Source organism: Tauraco erythrolophus, chromosome 16 (assembly GCF_009769465.1).
Source record: "Tauraco erythrolophus isolate bTauEry1 chromosome 16, bTauEry1.pri, whole genome shotgun sequence".
In the NCBI taxonomy this organism is placed as follows: Eukaryota; Metazoa; Chordata; class Aves; order Musophagiformes; family Musophagidae; genus Tauraco; species Tauraco erythrolophus.
The window spans coordinates 9,465,902-9,484,182 of record NC_141480.1 but is presented as its reverse complement, the minus strand read 5'-3'; the positions used below and the strand labels follow the sequence as shown (position 1 = coordinate 9,484,182).

Here is an 18,281-nt window from a genome sequence, read left to right as displayed (position 1 = left end):
TTCCCACCCCATTTCTTGGAAATGCTAGACCTCTCCTCACTGCATCTGCTACCAGGACTGTGGCTCTTCTGTGCCTGAGCATCTTAGTCGTGTGGGCAGTCTCCCATCTTCCTGCCTCCGTCTTCCATTTCCTTTCCTTCTTCCACTTCTACTTCCTTTTTTCCTTTTTCCTCTTTCTTGTTTTTGTCTGAAAAGCGTGGCTGCTGTATGTGCAATAACATGTTCCAAACTTCATTTCAGCCCTATTAAAACAATAAATTCTGATAGTTCTATAGAAGCTGTTTAAGATCCCTTGGGCCAAAAAAAAAATTCCTTTTTAACAAAAAAATTCCCTGAATACAGATTTAGAAAATACATTTCAGAACCATTATGGCCTTCTGGGTAAATAATGTTCATTGAAAAAAATGTCTTTATAACACATATTTTAAAAGTGTTTTAAATATGATTTTTTTTATACTAGACCATGATGGGTTCTAAAGAGCCATTATGGTTTATCAAGAAAATCATACACTTTTTTAAAAAATTGTCTTTTAAATACTCATTCTGGAATTGTTGCAACCGTGATGCATTTCTAGCACAGGGGATTTTTTTCTGTGCTATTTCCCCCCAACTAACATAAAAGAAATTAACATTTCCACATGCCCGTCTCTTTCTAAAACAGAATGTGATAGTCTGTCTTAAATGATGCACAGACTGGAAACTCCACCTTTAGGGTGCAATATGCTTTTCTCAAATCATCCATTTTAAAGGGCAGCTGATGTATAACTCTTTCCAGAGACAGCTTTGTCACATTGCATGACTATTTACCTTGCAAGAGCTTGGTACAGCAGGTGACGAAATAGGCAACATCTCATTATTTTTGGATTATTTTTGGCATTTGTTGAGTGGAAGAGGCTGAGTAGGGACTTCTCTACATTGACAAGTTATTCCCTCATAAGGCAGGGTGTGAAGAAGGCCTAAAGAGCCACCATAACTTTTCCAGAGTTTGGATGTTCACCTGGGGGGCTCTTCCAGCCAACTTCTGGGTGTATGCAGCCCATGTTATTCTTGTACTCTGAAAGTCAGGAAGATTTAGGGAATGACTGGAGAGTGCCTCTTCTCCAGCAGCCTATGGCAAAGATCAAAGCAGGGCTGGATATGTCATCTGATTTGAATGCAGATTCTAGGTGTTGCTTTCATTAGAGTCTGTGATTCAGAGGAGGGACTGGGATGAACTGAGGAGAAATGCCCATATGCAGTGGGGAGAGGAGAAAGCTCCTGCCAAAGACTGTGTGAGATGTCCTCAATTACACGGGCACCTTCAGGGCAGTCACTTCCCCCTCAGTACTCCCCATTCCTCCGTGGGAGCACTATGGTTTATACAGGGTGTTCTGGAGAGTCAGACCTGACGCCTTGTATAACCTTTTTCTTTCCTCCATCAGCTGACTGAGGTGAGGAATAACTCTTGTCTCTGTGTCACATCTTTATTACCTGCTTCAGAGAGGAAACAAAGGGAAAGGATCAAAGGAACTGTCAGTTTGGAAAAAGCCATGGCAGAGGTGAAGAGAAGGGGTTGTAATGCTTCTAAATTCTGCTGGAATGAAGTCACATTGCAAAGAAGTTGAAGAAAGTAGAATATTTGTACTGTGGTCACACCTGGGACTCCAGATGAGCATTGAGACCCCAGTGTGCCAGATGCTGTACAAGCAGAGAGAGATGCGGCAGGTGTCCTGGCACTGGCGATTGCTGTGTCTTCCAGCGGTGCCATAAAGGGTACTCCAAAGTGTAAGATCAAGACACACAAAAAATACAGAAAACCCATAATCCATACAAGAATAACTCATGGGAAAACCACATTATCTTAGTTTACAATTGACTATCTGTAAAATTAGATAATTGCCCATTGTGTAACAGATCTGTGCAATAAAGCTAAGGTATGTGCATTTGAACAGTTAATAAATGGACTTATTGGGAACTGAGATGTTGGTGGTATAATAGATAACTGGATTAAAGGAAAGTTTATTTGAGAAGTAGACTAGTTTTTTTGTCAAGGATGTTGGATATTTGTAAAACTACAGTAGATTATTCTTCCCAACTGCAAGTGTTAGCAGAACTGATGAGTGACTAACTAAGGATGCATGCATGAAAATATTAGGATCATATACAAAGATTTAATTAAAAATTAGATATATTTTTGCAGTCAGTGTAGAAGTGATCAGAAAAATGTCTGACATAATGTAACAGCAGCATGGATGCGTGTTAGCCCGAACTACCTGCAGTAAACTTCAAAAGGATGTGCTCACGACCGTTTAGGAAACGAACTGTGATGATGAGGATGATGCAGGATCTAAGCTTTCTATGCAATCAGTAAGGAGTTTCCAAAACAAAGTTCTGTAAAGTAGTAGACATGTCAAAGAGTGCAAGGCTGGGAACAGTCATGTCCTTTTTAGAAAGCTAAACTGGACTGTTGTGCAGCACCGAGAATAACTTTGAAATAATAGGTTGCTGAGACTGGATTTCCAGGTGAATTGATAGCAGATAATCTACAGTTCATGAATGGCTTATTTCAGTAGTTCCCTTTGACATGTCAGGTCAAGAACTCAGAGCTCAAGCATTGACTTTCATATTGGTCAGCTGAAAAAATCGGTATACATTGTAAGATGTTTAATCTGAAAAGATGAAGTTTCAGAGGAGCCAAACCATCAGCACATGATGCTTTCCTGGTGTGATATGTCTTGAAAGGTTCCATCACAGCTGCTAGTTTGGGGGCTTGTCAATAGACAACTGCTTTGATGGTAACATCTAATGTTTCTTTGAGGATCCTGGTAGAGTTGTGGAGCTACAGAGTAGATGCATTAACTTGTGTGTATGAGTGTGAGCATGCGTGTGTGTAGGCACACAGGGAAACTTGCAGAGAAGATAGTGTGGTAAAGAAGGCTCCGAGGGAACTCTCCTGGTGAGCATGTAAAGAGAAAGCAGCTGGCAAATATCCTATAGCAATAGCCACAGCATTTGCTCTGTGGCCCAGTACACTGACCTCATCTTGGCATCAACCCAATACCAACCAGAGTGAGCAGGATGCTGCTGGGTCTAGCTCTTGACCCTCAGAGCACAAATGAAGCTGGATAGCCCGTAATTGGCAGTGGACTGGCAGAAGCTGGGTATGGCAACAGATTTCCTCTGCAGAAGGGTTGATTTAGTGGTGTTCCCCACTGAACCTCAGAAAACCCAGTTATGTTGAGTAGTGCTTGTTTCAGCCTATGCCAGCTCTGTTCCCTGGAGCTATGGGAGTTGCTTTAACTGGTGTCGGGGAATGTAAAGGGAGGGGACATGGCATCTCTGTGGGGTCTTAGGATCTATAGCAGCACTTCTCATGGTACATTCTTGGACCCCAAAATGCCTTCCACCAGGAATGAGAAACTGAGATTTCACTGGCTGAGTTCTCTCTTCTCGTGGGACCTCTCTAAGGGAGGCAGCGCTCAAAAGTCAGCGTTTTTTGTGTACCTTTCTGAGTTTCCATCGTGCCAACCCATCTGGGAAATGCTCATGAAAGTAACATCCTAAAACACTGTGCACATCACAGGCAGTGACTGTGGCAGCTGAAATGGGATACAACCACACTCTGAAGGACTTTGTTTTTTTTTTTATGAGCCAGCCCCACCTTTGCAGACTAAACTATCACAATAAAATGTAAGACAGATAATTAATAATTGTGCCAGTGACCTTGAAAATTAATATTGTTTGTTGTTCCTGTAAACAAACTGAGTTTCCTTTCCTTATTATATTTTGTATGGTAATTTGGCATAAACACTCCTTTTCACATAATTTCCCCAGTTGACTTTTGTCTCCTTGGTAATTTCCGGCTTTAATAAAGAAAACCTAATTAAGAAGGAGCTGTTGATTGGTTTGCTAGTGTAATTAACACAGGTGATGCTAATGAGTTTCAATGAAACCAATGGTTTATAGGGAAAAATAAACAGAGTTGTGCTGCATATGGTGTGAGTGATATCTGCACTTTGGGAAGATATTATTGTGATTTTCAAGCCTCATGTGAGTGGTTTGTGAACATGGGCGGGGGAGATAAAATGTTTTATAAGATTCATTAGTGGTGTTAGACCAAGTTGAATAAGCTTCATGGCTTGGGTATATTAGAAATCAGTTTTTTTTCCTGACCCCATTAATAGCATGTAAAGTTTTATCTTCCTGAGGGAAGGAAGAAATGTTAACTTCTTTCCTGTTTTGTCTGTGTTAAATCTGCAGCACGACTGATGCGCTGTGCAGTTGGGTCCTGGCTCTGTGGGGCTGGGTATGTCACCAGCCCCCTGGGAGTGGAACCCCACTGCCCCGTTCTCTTCCTACCCCTGCACAAAATAGAGAAGGCTGGGGAAAAAGCCACGCAAGGAGCTTTTGCTTTTTATGATTTCCTTGTTGTCACCTCAGGCAGTTCTCTCCAGTTTTTCTTTTCCCCTGGCTGTGACAGCAGGATTTTGCCCCGTGTATTTAAGTCAATTCAAAATGTGAAATCTTTGTTAGTGTGGAGAAGTGCAGTGGGATACTCAGCATTTCTACTAGAGATACAAATGCTGTAATGTCATGAAGCTGTTTTTGTGCTGCAGTTTCTTTAGGAGGAGCTGCTTACTTTTGTAATAACATTGACAACATTTTATAGTTGGTCTATATTTCTAAAAGGCATTTGTTGATTCCTAATTTACATAGCTTTCGTTCTGCAAGATGAAATAGAGTTACGTTTTATATTTTAAGGCTATGCTCTTTGGTTCATTCCTATCCTGCCTTTACATCTCCCTTTTATTTGTTTCCTTTTTTCTTTTTTTTTTTTTCCTTTTCATTTTCATCTCATTTTTCATCATGATGTAGTTAATTCTTTTTTTCAGCTCATGCTATACTTTGTCTTGTCTATTGCTATGTGACAGAAAAGCCAGAGACATTCCATGTCTGGCAGTACACCTCCAGGGACATCTTTTGAACTCTCATAATTTGTATTTATTGCCACCCACTTTGTAAGTTCACAGTTTAATTTGCCAGCAGTGGCAGTGTTAGGCCGACACAGTAAAACAAGATAACGTTAAAATGTCAGAACGAGAGGGGGCATGAATGATGCATTACCCACTGCTAGAACTTGCACTTGTCATGCCTTTCCACCAAAGTGATGTTAACTACCTTTTGAGAGCCTTATCTGACTGGTATTACTCAGAAATAGGATCATTAGTTCACTGCTCTGATTAGAAGGTTGCTATGGTTGATTAACTCTTCTGGAACTGGGATCACGGTGGGAACATAACATGAATCACACTGGATCATGCATCTAGAACTAATTTTATAATTATTTTTTGCATTTATTTATAGTTGTTTACATATGTATTTCCTTAATTCACTCCTGGGCTGACAGAAGCGAGGGGAGAGGGAAAAATTTGAGTGTGTTTTAATGGAAGCATTCAAGGTAGATTTCAGTTGAGCTGTTTCTCCTTCAGCACAGTGTGTTAATGGTGACCTATTATGCAAATTACTATAAAATCAGGAAAAACTGCAATTTGATGTGGTTTCTAGAGTTGCACAGATAGTGTTAGTTAAAGCGTCAGCAGAGTGACAGCCAAAATCAGACTCTCCTGTTAGATGCAGAAGGATGCCTTGCTTACCAGTATTGCGGGGCTGTGGAAAAGCCAGCCAGGGTGGGCATAAGGGGGTCCCTCTAAGAGGAACATCGCAGGGACCATCTGATGGTTGATGCTGGTTTCCCTAAGTGCTTCTAAAGTGCTGCCTCTGTGAATGATTTCCTGAATTTGCAAAATGAGCAGAAATTAATGCACTGCAAAAATGTTTTTAAAAAGTAATAATAAAAATATTTTTTTGCTACAGCAATATTCCCATAACCAATACAGGAATTTATTTCTGAATGTTGTTCCTTTGGCTTCTTCACTGTAGGGATTCCTTGCCCATTATGACTCCAGGTACCATAATGGACAACTAACATTAGTGTTATACTAAAAAAAAAAAAGATTCTTGTGATGTGGACATTAGCAAAGGTGCATTAGTAAGAATAATGTCTCCTAGCCCAGCAAGTGCATGTGCTCAAGGTGGCTCTTTATAATTTCAGTGCTTCCTTCTGTATGCAAACAGTTTTCTCTATGGGCCTACCTGACGCAGACAATTTCAGATAGAGTTCAGGCAGTACACCTAAAGACCTAACTGAAATACCTAATCCTGTACCGACGTTATGCAAAATGGCTCTGATCCAATCGTCTTTGTAGTCAAGGAGAGCTGGATCAGATCCTAAAAGACGAAGGGTCAAGATGGATACAATTTAATTGAGCGACATGACTGATTCCTACAGTTACATATCTCAGTAAAATGAGGAGGCTTTGGACAACAATTAGCTGAAAAATGTGGTTTGAAAAATACAATCGCACTGTTGACAGTGACTTTGGAGAGTAGATTTTGGCTGCTGAGGAAGAGATGATAAGAAATAAAGATTCCTTTGTACTAGAAACATGTTTTAATGAAGTTGAGATGTTTTGAGGCAGAATTCACAGTTGCCTTCTGCCACAGATAGTGTGTGGGTATGTTAGAGGTAAGTCCAAATTTTATATCCCTTACTCAGTTCTTCCTCAGACAATGATGAAAGAATTGCTCAGACTTTGGTCATGACTTCATGGGGACTGTTCACAAGAGGACGGTCCTCAGAACTGGGTTATGGTTTATAGTTGGCTTTTTCATAGACAAGTATCCACTACTGTCCTGTCCTTGCTCGGTTTAAAAGGCAATGTGTAGATGAACTGAGAGTTGCAGGTTCTTTTCTGGCTACATGGAAAGCAACCACAGTGTAAATCAATGTCTGCAAAAGAGCTGGTGTTCTCCAGGGCTTGTCTTACTAAGACAAGCTCAAGAGATAGAAAAGCAGATGTAACTTCTACCTGTTGCTAAAACAAGCCCTATGAGTACAAAGCCACAATTAAGGAGTAGTGCAGCACGTAAGATTTTTAACTGTCACACTCAGAGTAGGGATGGAGTATGGCCCTGGCTTTAGAATCCTGGCACTTCCAGTTTTGAGGGTGGTGCTGTAGAGCTCCCATTGATTACATTTGAATGGGAGTATCTATATCAGTTTTTTGCATGGAATTGAGCCCATATAATGTAGTTTGGAACTCTTTTTTTTTTTTTTTTTTCTCCTTCCCCCTCCCTCCCTTTTTTTTTATAATAAGTATAATAGGTTCTCTTTGGATTTAAAAATATCCAGGCTGCCTTTTGGAAATGGTTAAGTTGGGCATGATCTGAAAAGACCTCTACTTTTATTGAAATTAAGTTAATTTTTGTATGACAGCCTTACATTTTGGATGTGTTTCAAGTAAGTGTTGAGAAAAGGCTCTAAGGGCAGAGCTGATGTGTTAGGCTGACAAGACAGACCTGAAATCTTTCCTCATCATGGCAGAAGGTTTTTCGGGGACCAGAGGATCTGTCTGTCCTTGCAAAACCTGAATATTGCACCGGAATTATTGAGCTGCTCAGCAGCCCCTCTCTCTGAGCTGCCTCCTTGCTGCACTTTCTGCACTGCCCAAGTATTCTCAGGTCTTGTGTCAGGCAGAAAAAGAAAGAGAACAAAAAAGGAAGTATCACCAATTTTTGCCTACCTTTTTTTTGCTGTGAGCCAAGGCTTTTGCAGCACCATTAGGATGTAGATTATCATATTTAAAACCTGTGATGACACCATTGTACCCATCTGAATGATTAATCTGCTCATTAAAAGAGTGCCGATGGGCTAGTCTAATTGGAACATGGATCTTCTTAAAGGACGTTGCAGGGTCGGGAATAGGAAATATTACTCATAACATAAAGTAGGGATTAATTATGCTACTAAATACTACTGTGTGAAATTTACATATGGGTCTGGTCATTGGTGAGGGGTTAGGAAAAGTGTAAGCATCCCATTTTTATAACCTTAAAAATGTAGGTGGTACGTTCATGGCAAATCTTAACCCCTTGTTATTTCAAAGGCAAGATCTGCTCAGATGCCATGGGAGGGGCAGGAACACAGCTTCGTATCAATTAATCACTACTGCTTAAATCAAAATGCTTTTCAGTGTGTGGATCGCAGCAATACCTCTAGTACCAGTGATGGTTTCTAACTGTGGATTCCTGTGAAATGCAGCCCTTCACCTGCCCTGTGAGAGGGCGCGGTGGTGGGGGGCAGTGATGCACAGTGGTTGCTGCACGGAGCCCCTTGCATTGCTCTCTGGAATTGCACTGGACATGCGAACGCTTTGGCTGCAGTCTTACCTTGGAAGTGGGACTAATCATTTAATTACAGGAAACAGGCATTGTTGCTCCAGTCCATGATGGTAAATTTTGCCTCTCCTCCAGTAGTTCTTGGCAACTGTGTTAGGCAGTGTTATTCAGTTGCATGGATGGCTCTTACTGCATGTTTCTGTCTCCCCGTGGTTGCTGTGCACAACTGTGGAGCTCTGCTTTTCCTGAACGACCTCAGGCCAATGTATGTTCTTGTTTAGAGTCACCAATCCCTTATGGCAGTGGTAGTCTATATGCTCTTTCTGAATTAACAGATGTCTTTACCTATAGTTACACTGTCAAGGTGACCTTAATACCAGTTTGGGCAGAGATTTAGGAATTAGTTGAGTTTGGACAGATTACAAATCAGGAAAAAGTGAGAGTATCATGGATGAAACATCTGTTATTTCAGCCTTAATATAAAGTTTACTTGAGATGTTTTAATGGATTACATCCCGTCTGTAGGAGTGATGTGCAATTTTATTGAGATTTTGCAGGTGAGATTAAACCAATTCTCCAAAAGAGGTCTATATTTAAACTGTGATCCTCTTCCACATCCCATATCTCCTATATCCCTGGGTAGTTTCTTATCCACTAGGTCTTCCTCTCTGGATATTAATTACTACTGCAGCCACTCCTTTGGAAATAATTTTTTTCCAAGTTATGATTTCTTAAACCTCACAGAATCACCCTCCCTCTAGTATGTGAGTATATAATAAAGACTTAAAAGGAAGGCAAACCAATATTGTCTGTTTCCTTAGTGAAAAGCCCCTTGAATTGAATTTAAAGGACTAATTCCCCTGAAGTTAGCTTTGAGCCACATCATAGCATCCTAAAGATTGGCAGAATTTGAGGATTGCCCATTAGAGAAAGCAAAACAGAATTATATATTTTTTTCCCCCTAGCCAATTTTAACTACGATATCTTAATGGTTTGTGAAAGTTAAAGATCCATCAAACCTTTACTTAGAACGGAAACTTCAATGAAATTCAAAGGGGTCTACTAGGTGGATGGGGGTGGTCCATGCATTTGAGGAAGAGTCTGGATATATGTAGTTAAATGCATAAGCTTCTCTGTAATTCATTACTCCAGTACATGGTCACTGGACAAACACCCAATATATAAGACAATATTGACGACAATGAAACTCCAGATGGCTTTCCCAGTTTTACAGCTGGAGGAAATAAAGCATGGTCAGACAGGGCTCGAGTCACTTGTACGAGGTGACAGATGAGTCTGTGGCAGAGCTGTGGAAAGCGAATCTGGCTACCAAGCATCTGTGCATATTTGGTGAGCTGCCTTCCTTCTCTAGAGCTACACGAGCGTTTAAGTGTTTTGTTGGATAGGGGCCTAGATGCTTTTAGGGCTTGTTTTTGAGAGCTGTTGTTTATTTTAGAGCACTTTCCCCCACTAATTTACAGGTCTGTTCTTGAGGTCTGCTATGGAAAGTCTCACCTTATGGAAAGGGCTTCTGCATGTCATAAGGCATCAAAGACCTTTGAGATCCACTTTCTGATAAAAGCTCTTGAGGATGGAGCAAAGGAATGGGCAGACCGTCCCCTAAAAGGGTTCTTGCCCATACCTAGATACTCCAGGGGCTGGTTCTACCCGAAGAGGCAGATCGTGGAGGTAGTGATCCAGCCAGCTAACCAGATGGCCAGGATTCACTGAGCATGCTTGTGGTGCAGAGCCTCCAAAGACTCTGGCAGGCCGCCAGTGGATATATATAAAGCAATTTGCTTGGGGGATGGAGACAGGGGAATACCAAGCTGCTTATTGGCCATCAGAGTGGGAGCCGTTAAAAAATATTGGCTCCATAATTGCATTTGGCCTCCCCAGTGGCAGAGGCTGTAATCCCTGTGGAAGCTATTTTCAGTTTTTAATTTTTTTTCTTCAATAGAAGAGCCATTAGAAGAAAAATATGAGAACTTTCCTTTAAAAATAGAATCTGCTGGGATGTTTTAAGTGATGGTTGGCAAAGTGATCCTTGTATGCCAGGATTCTTCTGTAAGTAATGAGATCACTTGGATCAGCATGGGAAAATGGGATAATCCACTTCTACAGTAAGTGAAAGCTCTGATACAAAGCATGAGTGAAGCATGGCACTGTATATTTAGCCTCTATGCCTATAATAACCTTGTACTTGCTTCCTAATAGTTGTAAAGAATACCATAATGCTACAAACAAGTGTTCCTGACACATTTGTCAGTGTTTCAGTGAACCCTGATGCCATATATCATTGATTTGTGGCTATGGACAAAATATTCTTTGTTTTTTTCTTTTTCTTTGTCTGTCTTCTTGTTTTTCAGTATTATTCTTTTTTTATTTTAATAACGACTGTGTGTGAGAGAGGCTGCATTTATTGACGGGCTATGTTGTTGACAATGTTGTTTACATATTTGGAATGACGCCGCCCCTCAAGCTGCTACAAGCTTATCAAATCACTTTAACTAACTCCCATGCTACCATCAACATTAGTCCAAATCTGTCACAACTGGCAACCTTCAGCGTTTGTTTGAAAAGATGGTTAACAGGTTTGAGCATCGTCAGAATTGCAAGGCGTAAGCAAATAAGATTATTGCGCAGGGTGTATTGTTAGATGCATTGGATGGATGGATCACACAGGCCATGTATTAAATTCTTGGAATGTTTTGTGAATAATGACACTCCTATGTGCTTTCTGGTTTTCAGGAAATGGTTTTCAAGTTTTCTATCCAGTAACTTTCTGAATGGGTAGATATGCATGTATATGTGGACGATAGAAATATCTAACGCGTTTTTCATTATAAATGAAAATCTCCACTTTCTCAGGACTATGAAGACAAGAGTCTCACAGGAGAAAAGGGATAAAACTAGGGATAAAATAAGTTAGGCTAGGGTTAAATAAAAAACAGTGTATCCTTGACGAGGACCCAATTTAAAGCAAAAAGTTTAACTTCCATACCGCACTAAACCCAGACAAAATAGCTTCCGTGGCCTTTGTGTGACGTGGAAGGTGAACATAGAGCATCTCCTGTGATATTGCCCTCTTTGGCTTACAAAGTGTATTAAGTTACGTGAATGGAGAAAGTTTTGAAACAGGCCTTAGAGTTTGACATAATATCTCTCAGTTGGAACCGGTGCTTATTACGGTGAATACCTTTTTTTTCTTTTTTTTTTTTTTCATGTCCATAAAAGCAATTGGGTGACTGTTAGCGAAGCCGTGATATTGGCAGTCTGTGCCTTGACCTGGGATCTGATACTCTTCCCAGGGGTTCTTGCTTAGGAATGCTTACGGCAGCAATGCTGCTAATCACAAACGAAGAGGCAAAACACCACTGGCTTTTGTCTCGATGTTAATCAAAAAGTAGTCTGGAGGGCTACGTTGTCCCAGAATGGTGGGGAAGTCATCTGTCCTGGCATTAAAAATGTTGGCAACATGAAGGTGATCTGAACTCTGTGTGATGTAGGCATCATCCCATAGCTGATCTCTGAATTTAAAGGTGTGGCAAAGCAATCGGTGCCACAAATTAGAGTCGTCCGATTTGCATAGATTAACGAGGGAAGGTCGTAGCCTGGTGACAGGTCAGGGGTGCCCCCAGGGATTGAAGAAAAACTTTGATTCTTCCTTTTTTCCTTTCCATGAAGTAATCGTGCTGTTCTATTGTAAAGGAGCTCTGTTACTTATAAAGGAAAGCTTGTCATTTAAATTCATCCAAGTTAGGACACCACTGAGCGCTGTCAGATGTCAATCACAATACAGCAGGGAAATGTTTTTCAACAGATTTCTACCTTCATTTTTTCCAGAACACAGAGTGGTAGCATAAAGGGGGTCTCGGAATGCACTTCTTAAGGTTAGATTTTATTTCTTTTCATCTGCAAAGGACTGTTTTGAAGGTATGTAGTAAAGAATCGTGGTCATTTCTGTGACAGGGAGGGAGGAGAGTGAGGTGAATGTTGTTTATAATATCTTTTCCATTTGGAGATGTTAGTGGAAGGTTTTTTGTGTGTGCTGAAGCCGACATTCTGTCTCGCTGGAATTGTTGATTGTGTCTCCTCGGCAGAAGTTGCTTTGAAATATTTTGGCTGGAGACTTGGGATCTGTTCTTTTCACTGAACCTCTTCACCTCTGTGCTGCTGTCCTACATTTTTGTCCAAGCCTTGTGGAGATTGAATGTTCGCCCTACCTGACATCTGCTCAGGAATGAGATTTTGTACTCTGGCCAGTTCTGGCAGGAGCATCAATTTGATGCCCTTGTCATCGGTTTCATAGGGAAGTCGGGGACTGCACGATTTTTAGCACTGAGCTCCAGTGACCTGCCAAGCTTAACTGTTGGTGTATGGGGCCGGTGGATTGGGGAGTGCTGGACTGGCAAAGGATTTAGGAGACGGGAACTGGGTGATTCTTTCTCTTTGTGCTCTTTATTTTTGCATATCCTCAGTAAGTTTATTTTGATCTGAATTTTCTCAATATCTGTAATAATCGTAGAAAAATCACAGCAATACTTACTGAGAAAAATGTCTCTTTAGGCAGCCACATGCTCTAAAAATTATTACTGTAGCTTGCTAAGCCTGGTGTTCTTGAAGATCCTGGTTCATCTGTTGGCCACGGCGTAGGTCAGGACTTTTTCTCTTGGAAGTGACATAAGACCAGGCTGGCATCTGCTCTTAGGAATGAGAGAGGAGGGTTGTGTCCATACGGCTCCCAGTCATGTTAAGCAAAGAACAGATGCTGGACTTGTGAGCAGCTTGGTGGCTGAAGACCAACTACAGGGGAGCTTCTGGCAGCTACTGGGGCCAACAGTGCCAGTGGGCGTCACTACTGTCAGTCAATGGTGATTTGTGCAGAGCGCCGTCAGTCACGGGTGGGCACTTTTTGCTCCAAGAGTCACCAAATGAAACACTTTCTTGTAAGGAGTAAATTAAAAGATACACATAGACATAACCCGTTGTTTAAAATATTATCGCAAGCGTATGTGTGTTCTTTTTTAAATTAGCTTTTTTTTTTTTACCCAGCTGATTCTTTCCAGATCCTGCCTAAGTCCTTTTCTTGGCCTTAAGTAAACCTATGTGTTTATTTAGACATGGAAGGATTTTAGGCTTGCAAGACTTGGGATCAACCATGCATCGATCTAAACATTTACTGAGTAGCAGGCAGTTGGACACTGAATACCCTGAGAAAATGATGTTTAATCATGTGGAAAATTTTGCCATTTGCATCAGCACAATGATACATAGATAAGTGTGCTTTCGGTTCCTCAAACAAAATAAATGCTGTAACTAAATGCTTTATGAAGTTGAACATCATATTGTACACAACTTCACTGTAAAGCCATTAGAAAAAAACACTCTGAAAATCCCCTATTATGCAAAAAGGTGCATGCAATATTTCCTGAGTAAAATGAGATACAGTAAGAGGTATAACTTTATGGCTCATTTTTTTTCCCTCCATTAGCTTTTTGTTTACAGAAATTAGGTGAAGTACCCAAGCATAAATCTGCTTGGAAATGAAGCAGCACTTGGAATCAGCAGTATATGTAAGAGGGTATTTTAAGTGTAAAGAGGTAAGTAGTCTCCTTGACTCACGAGCTTAAAGACAGGCATGTCTTAATAATTGTACTGCACCTTGCTGAATGTGTGTCCAAACTTACAATTTTAGCCTGCTGCTCTCCAGTCCAGGGCAATCCAAGCTCTTTTACAACTTTTTGTGGTGAGCTGTTAGCTCTTCATGTAGTTGATGTCAGAGACTAACTTCTAAAAGTTAAGTTTATAAAAAAATGAAGAATCACATTTGCATACTGTAACAGTAGCCTGGGAATGCTGGGAAGAGATTTGTTTTCCCAAAATATCTTTGTAGGGACAAATTCTGCTCCGTGGAGAAAACCTGCTTTGACACTGTCAGAGAAAAGTGGTGTCTCTAAAATAACAGTGTTGAATCAGTGTTAGGAAGAGTAGTATTGAGTCATAAAAACTAATTATCACTGTTCAAAACATTCTCAAATATACTTAAGTGAAGGTTTGTTGCATAAACATACAATTAAAGAAAGAATTTGTGATGGATGCAGGAATACGCAGCTCACAGACTTACTGTTTACTGGTGCAGTTAACAGATGGGTAGGCCAACTGATTCACAGATGTGCAGCTTATAAATATAAACTAACGTCTTACTAGTGATGTATATCTGCAAGTGGCAACAAATTACTTTCTCTTTAACTCTTGGCTGTATAGTGGGGTAGATTTTAATAACACAGTAACTGTCATTAAAGCTGATGACAAATGATGAAGAAAAACACACTGCACTTGCTGAGTCTTAGGGTACACTGCTGCAAAGCACTGGTAGGACTGGTCTTTAACATACTTGCGTATTTTTTGCAGAGATGTCCAAATCTTGTATACTGAAGCACACCTCAGACTTTGTAACTAATGTATTCCTAGCAGATGCTAGCAAGGACCACATCGCTTTTTGTCCTTGGGTTCCTTTGAGGGGATGAGGGCAGTGGAACAGTGTGGAGGGTTGACGCAATACAACCCAATACAACCAGAAAGGGAAACTGGAATCCTTCCATGTTCCAAAATACAATTTTTCTCTTAATTTATAAACCCCTATTCATCTGAAAACCAATGCACTGATGAAAATACAGAGTTAAAGGGGGATGGGAGGCTGCGTTCCATTGTTGTATTTGCTCTTTAAATAATTTAGTTGCAAAAAAATCTGAAGGCTGTTTTAGCAGTAATTAATTATTCATTAATGACATGCTAATTGCATGGTACCTTTGAATATTTAACAAAATGCAAAAACAAGCACTGTAGTTATGTTTTTAATGTAGGAAGAGAATTTTTTAGTATATTACCTCTTTTGTGGAAAAAAATAGACCTCTTTTTCGATGGACTAGGGAAAGTCATAGTAGTGGCCTACTTTCTATTCACTATCTTCAGTCACTCTTTGTACAGTGGAATATAATGTCCTTATCTAGACTTAACAATTGACAGGGTGGCAATCCCTTGACTTTTGTCCAAATGATTTCTCAACAAAAATGGGTTAATTATCGCTCTCCGTAGCTTTTTGAATAACAAAAGGCCACGGTTCCTTTTCTTCTTTTCTTTCCTATTTACTGTATGGAAGCCTTTGAAATGCGATAGTTTAATCGGTGACACCTTCTAACCGGGGATTTCTGAGTGCTGGAGCTCTCTGCAATGAGCTCATATTGCTGTGTGTGAACATTACCATGATTAGGAGATATGACCTTTATTATGCCAAAGCCACCCTGGACTTTAAGGATGAAAATAAAACCTCTCCAAACCACTCCATGCACTGAAGTAGGTTTAGATTGTTTCACCTCATAAAAGCCAAGCAGTGTGCTAACAATGCCCTTTTAATACACAGACTCACCGAGCTACGGTCTCTTGACGAGCTTGTTAAAAATATTAATTGTTAGCTACAACCTGCACCCGTTCTTTGCTGAGTGTGTTTAAGTGAGCCAGGTTAGAACTTTTCACACCTTTCTCTCTGAGAACTAGGTTGAAGATTTCTCTATGATGCAAGAACCTGGCTAGCCATTTCCCTTCAAATATTTTGCTTTCTTGTGGGTTCAGGGGTCCAAAATGTAAGGCAAACAGTCAACAGAATTTAGAGTCGCTGTCCTTGATTTTGCTCTACTCTGTAATTCCTCAGCGGGAAGATAAGTGACATAGGCACTACTCTAATTTGCATCCTATAGCCTAGATTTTGTTCTCCTTTCTAATTAGTTGGTAACTCCCATTAACGTTAATAGTACTTACAAATATGCATCAGTGGGAGAATAGATCCCAGTAAATCTGAGCATTATTAGGGCGATACAAAATTAGCATGTAGTATACTTCAAGCTCATGCTGAATTTTATAGCTTGGCTGGCTATAAAGGAGTAGAAATGCATTCAGTGACAAGATGAGGGGAAAAACAGAAGTACTTAACTAGAAGAAATAGGAATGCTCAGGCGTCTTGCATGTGATTGTCTTCCCAAATACTCCTTCAGTTGAAGTAATGTAATTGTTTCAGAGCTGGCTCAGGTCTCTGTCCCTCTTTGTTCTGCTGTTTGAAGGATTCTTCTGGCATCTATAGCAAAACTTGTTGTAACTGCAGACAGGCTGGGTTTCGACTGCGTAGATCTGACTCTGAACTTGCTTTCTGTACTCCAGCTATGGGAGAAGACAAGGCTGGACAGGCTCTTCTCTTAGATGTTTCTTTGCATTTATGAGATTGAATCTAATGGCAGAGAAGCCAGAAGTAATATATTTATTACTTGAGTATTCTTATTCAGTCTTCTGAGAGACTTCATGGAGTAACAAGAGCAATCGGGCCTCTGGGTTCTCCACCTGGGATGGGACATAGATCCACTTGAAGGGACAGATGCATTCTGGGGAGTAGTTTCCTATTCTTTATTTTTTAATTAGAGGTAGCTATTTTTGGCTGCACAAAACCAGCTCCTATGTTACATTTCTTCACCCTGTGGTTAGTGGTCAAAATGTTAACCTAATGCATATATAACATGTGGAAATTTACGCAGATGAATTAGGGTCATGGTAGAGAGAGCAATGATACATTATCCTAGACAAAGTATTTCCAGTCTGCCCTATTGTTATTATTTATTATTTGAGATCACCAAAGATACAATTTTAATGCTGCTTGGGCACTTCACAATACAGATAAAAAGATACGATCCCTGCTTGAGATGGAGGATAACAAATTAATTTCAGCCATGACAAAGCAAGGGGAGGAAGAGTGTAAGAGGGAGAGAAGAGTAAGCGTTAGAGGTAGTCTGAAGCCTGTGCATAGCACTTGTTTTTTAAACAAGAAATGTTGTACAGCGCAGAAGTGAGTTGTGCTGGGGACAGTGTGGTGCAGAGGGTAGTGATGGTCTTTAAGGCCAGACAGGAAGGATGGTTCATGTTACTGTTACGCTGTGGCAGAAGGAGCAGAGAGGTGGACTAATGGCATGTACTGGTTAGTGTCACTGGTATAAAGCACCATAAAGACTACGACAGCCAAACCCAGGCTTTGTGGGAGAGTTCCTGTGCTCAGCCCTGATGTTGAGTCAGACCTCGTGCTGATGGAGTGTCAGTGAGTTATTTTGGATGTGAATGGAGGCGGTACCTTTTTTCAAAGACTGAGTGCAGTACGGCTGAGCACCGCATCGGAGTGAGTTGCCCTCGTGTTGCACTTACACTGTGTCAGCCCAGTGCAAAGTGAGCTATTTTACCACTTCCACCCACTTGCTTCTGTTTCTGAATGAATTACACCTGATGCGTAATTTACAATGATGTGTCGGTTAGAGAGCTACTCCTGTCACTCAACAGCATGTTTCCGCCACCGTCTTGAAGGTTTAAGACTAAAAGGTGCTTTGGTTGCATAGCTGCAAAAGAAAAGGGAACTTGGTCAACATGACCTTGTAAGGACACTTGTTGCAACCATGACTTTTAATACCAAATGGCAATTAAATTCCAGGTTTGGGTTCCCAACTGCAACTAAGTGTTTGGATTATGAATTAATATTTGAGGAGATTTCATGGCATTAAATATAATAAACTAAGTGAGGGGAAGAGGCAGGAAATGAAGAGGAAAAAAGGTCCTGTTGAAACATATTCAGACATGACATTTCTTACATCGATAACCATCAAGGGCTCTGCGTCTCCATCCATAAAGACAAGAATGCCATCTGTCAATCAAAGTGAGAGTCACAACAATAGATCAAGAAAGAATGAAACAAAAAAATGTCTTCCTCCTTTGGAACGCATTGCTGTGCTTTTTTTTTTGTTACTGGTAGTATCTATCAGCCCATATGCAAGCACAAAGTGTATATATAGGTGTTGGGTAGCTTGTATCAAAATGCTTCACTTCCTCTTAAAATTGTATTCACCCAGTGGGAGAAATTATACAATAAGGCATTTCAAGCCACCGAAGCACAACCCAGATTGTAAGAGTTATTTCAAAACGTCAGGTTCTTACTTTTGGTGCGCTCAGTCATGGAGAGCAGCCTTTATCAGCATTGA

The 18,281-nt window shown here is 40.5% G+C and overlaps 1 protein-coding gene across 17 annotated transcripts in view; it reads left to right on the top strand.

The window, feature by feature from the left end:
• Nucleotides 1-18,281, top strand: part of EBF1 (EBF transcription factor 1) — a 279,869-nt gene that overhangs the window by 91,014 nt on the left and 170,574 nt on the right. The window lies entirely within an intron of this gene.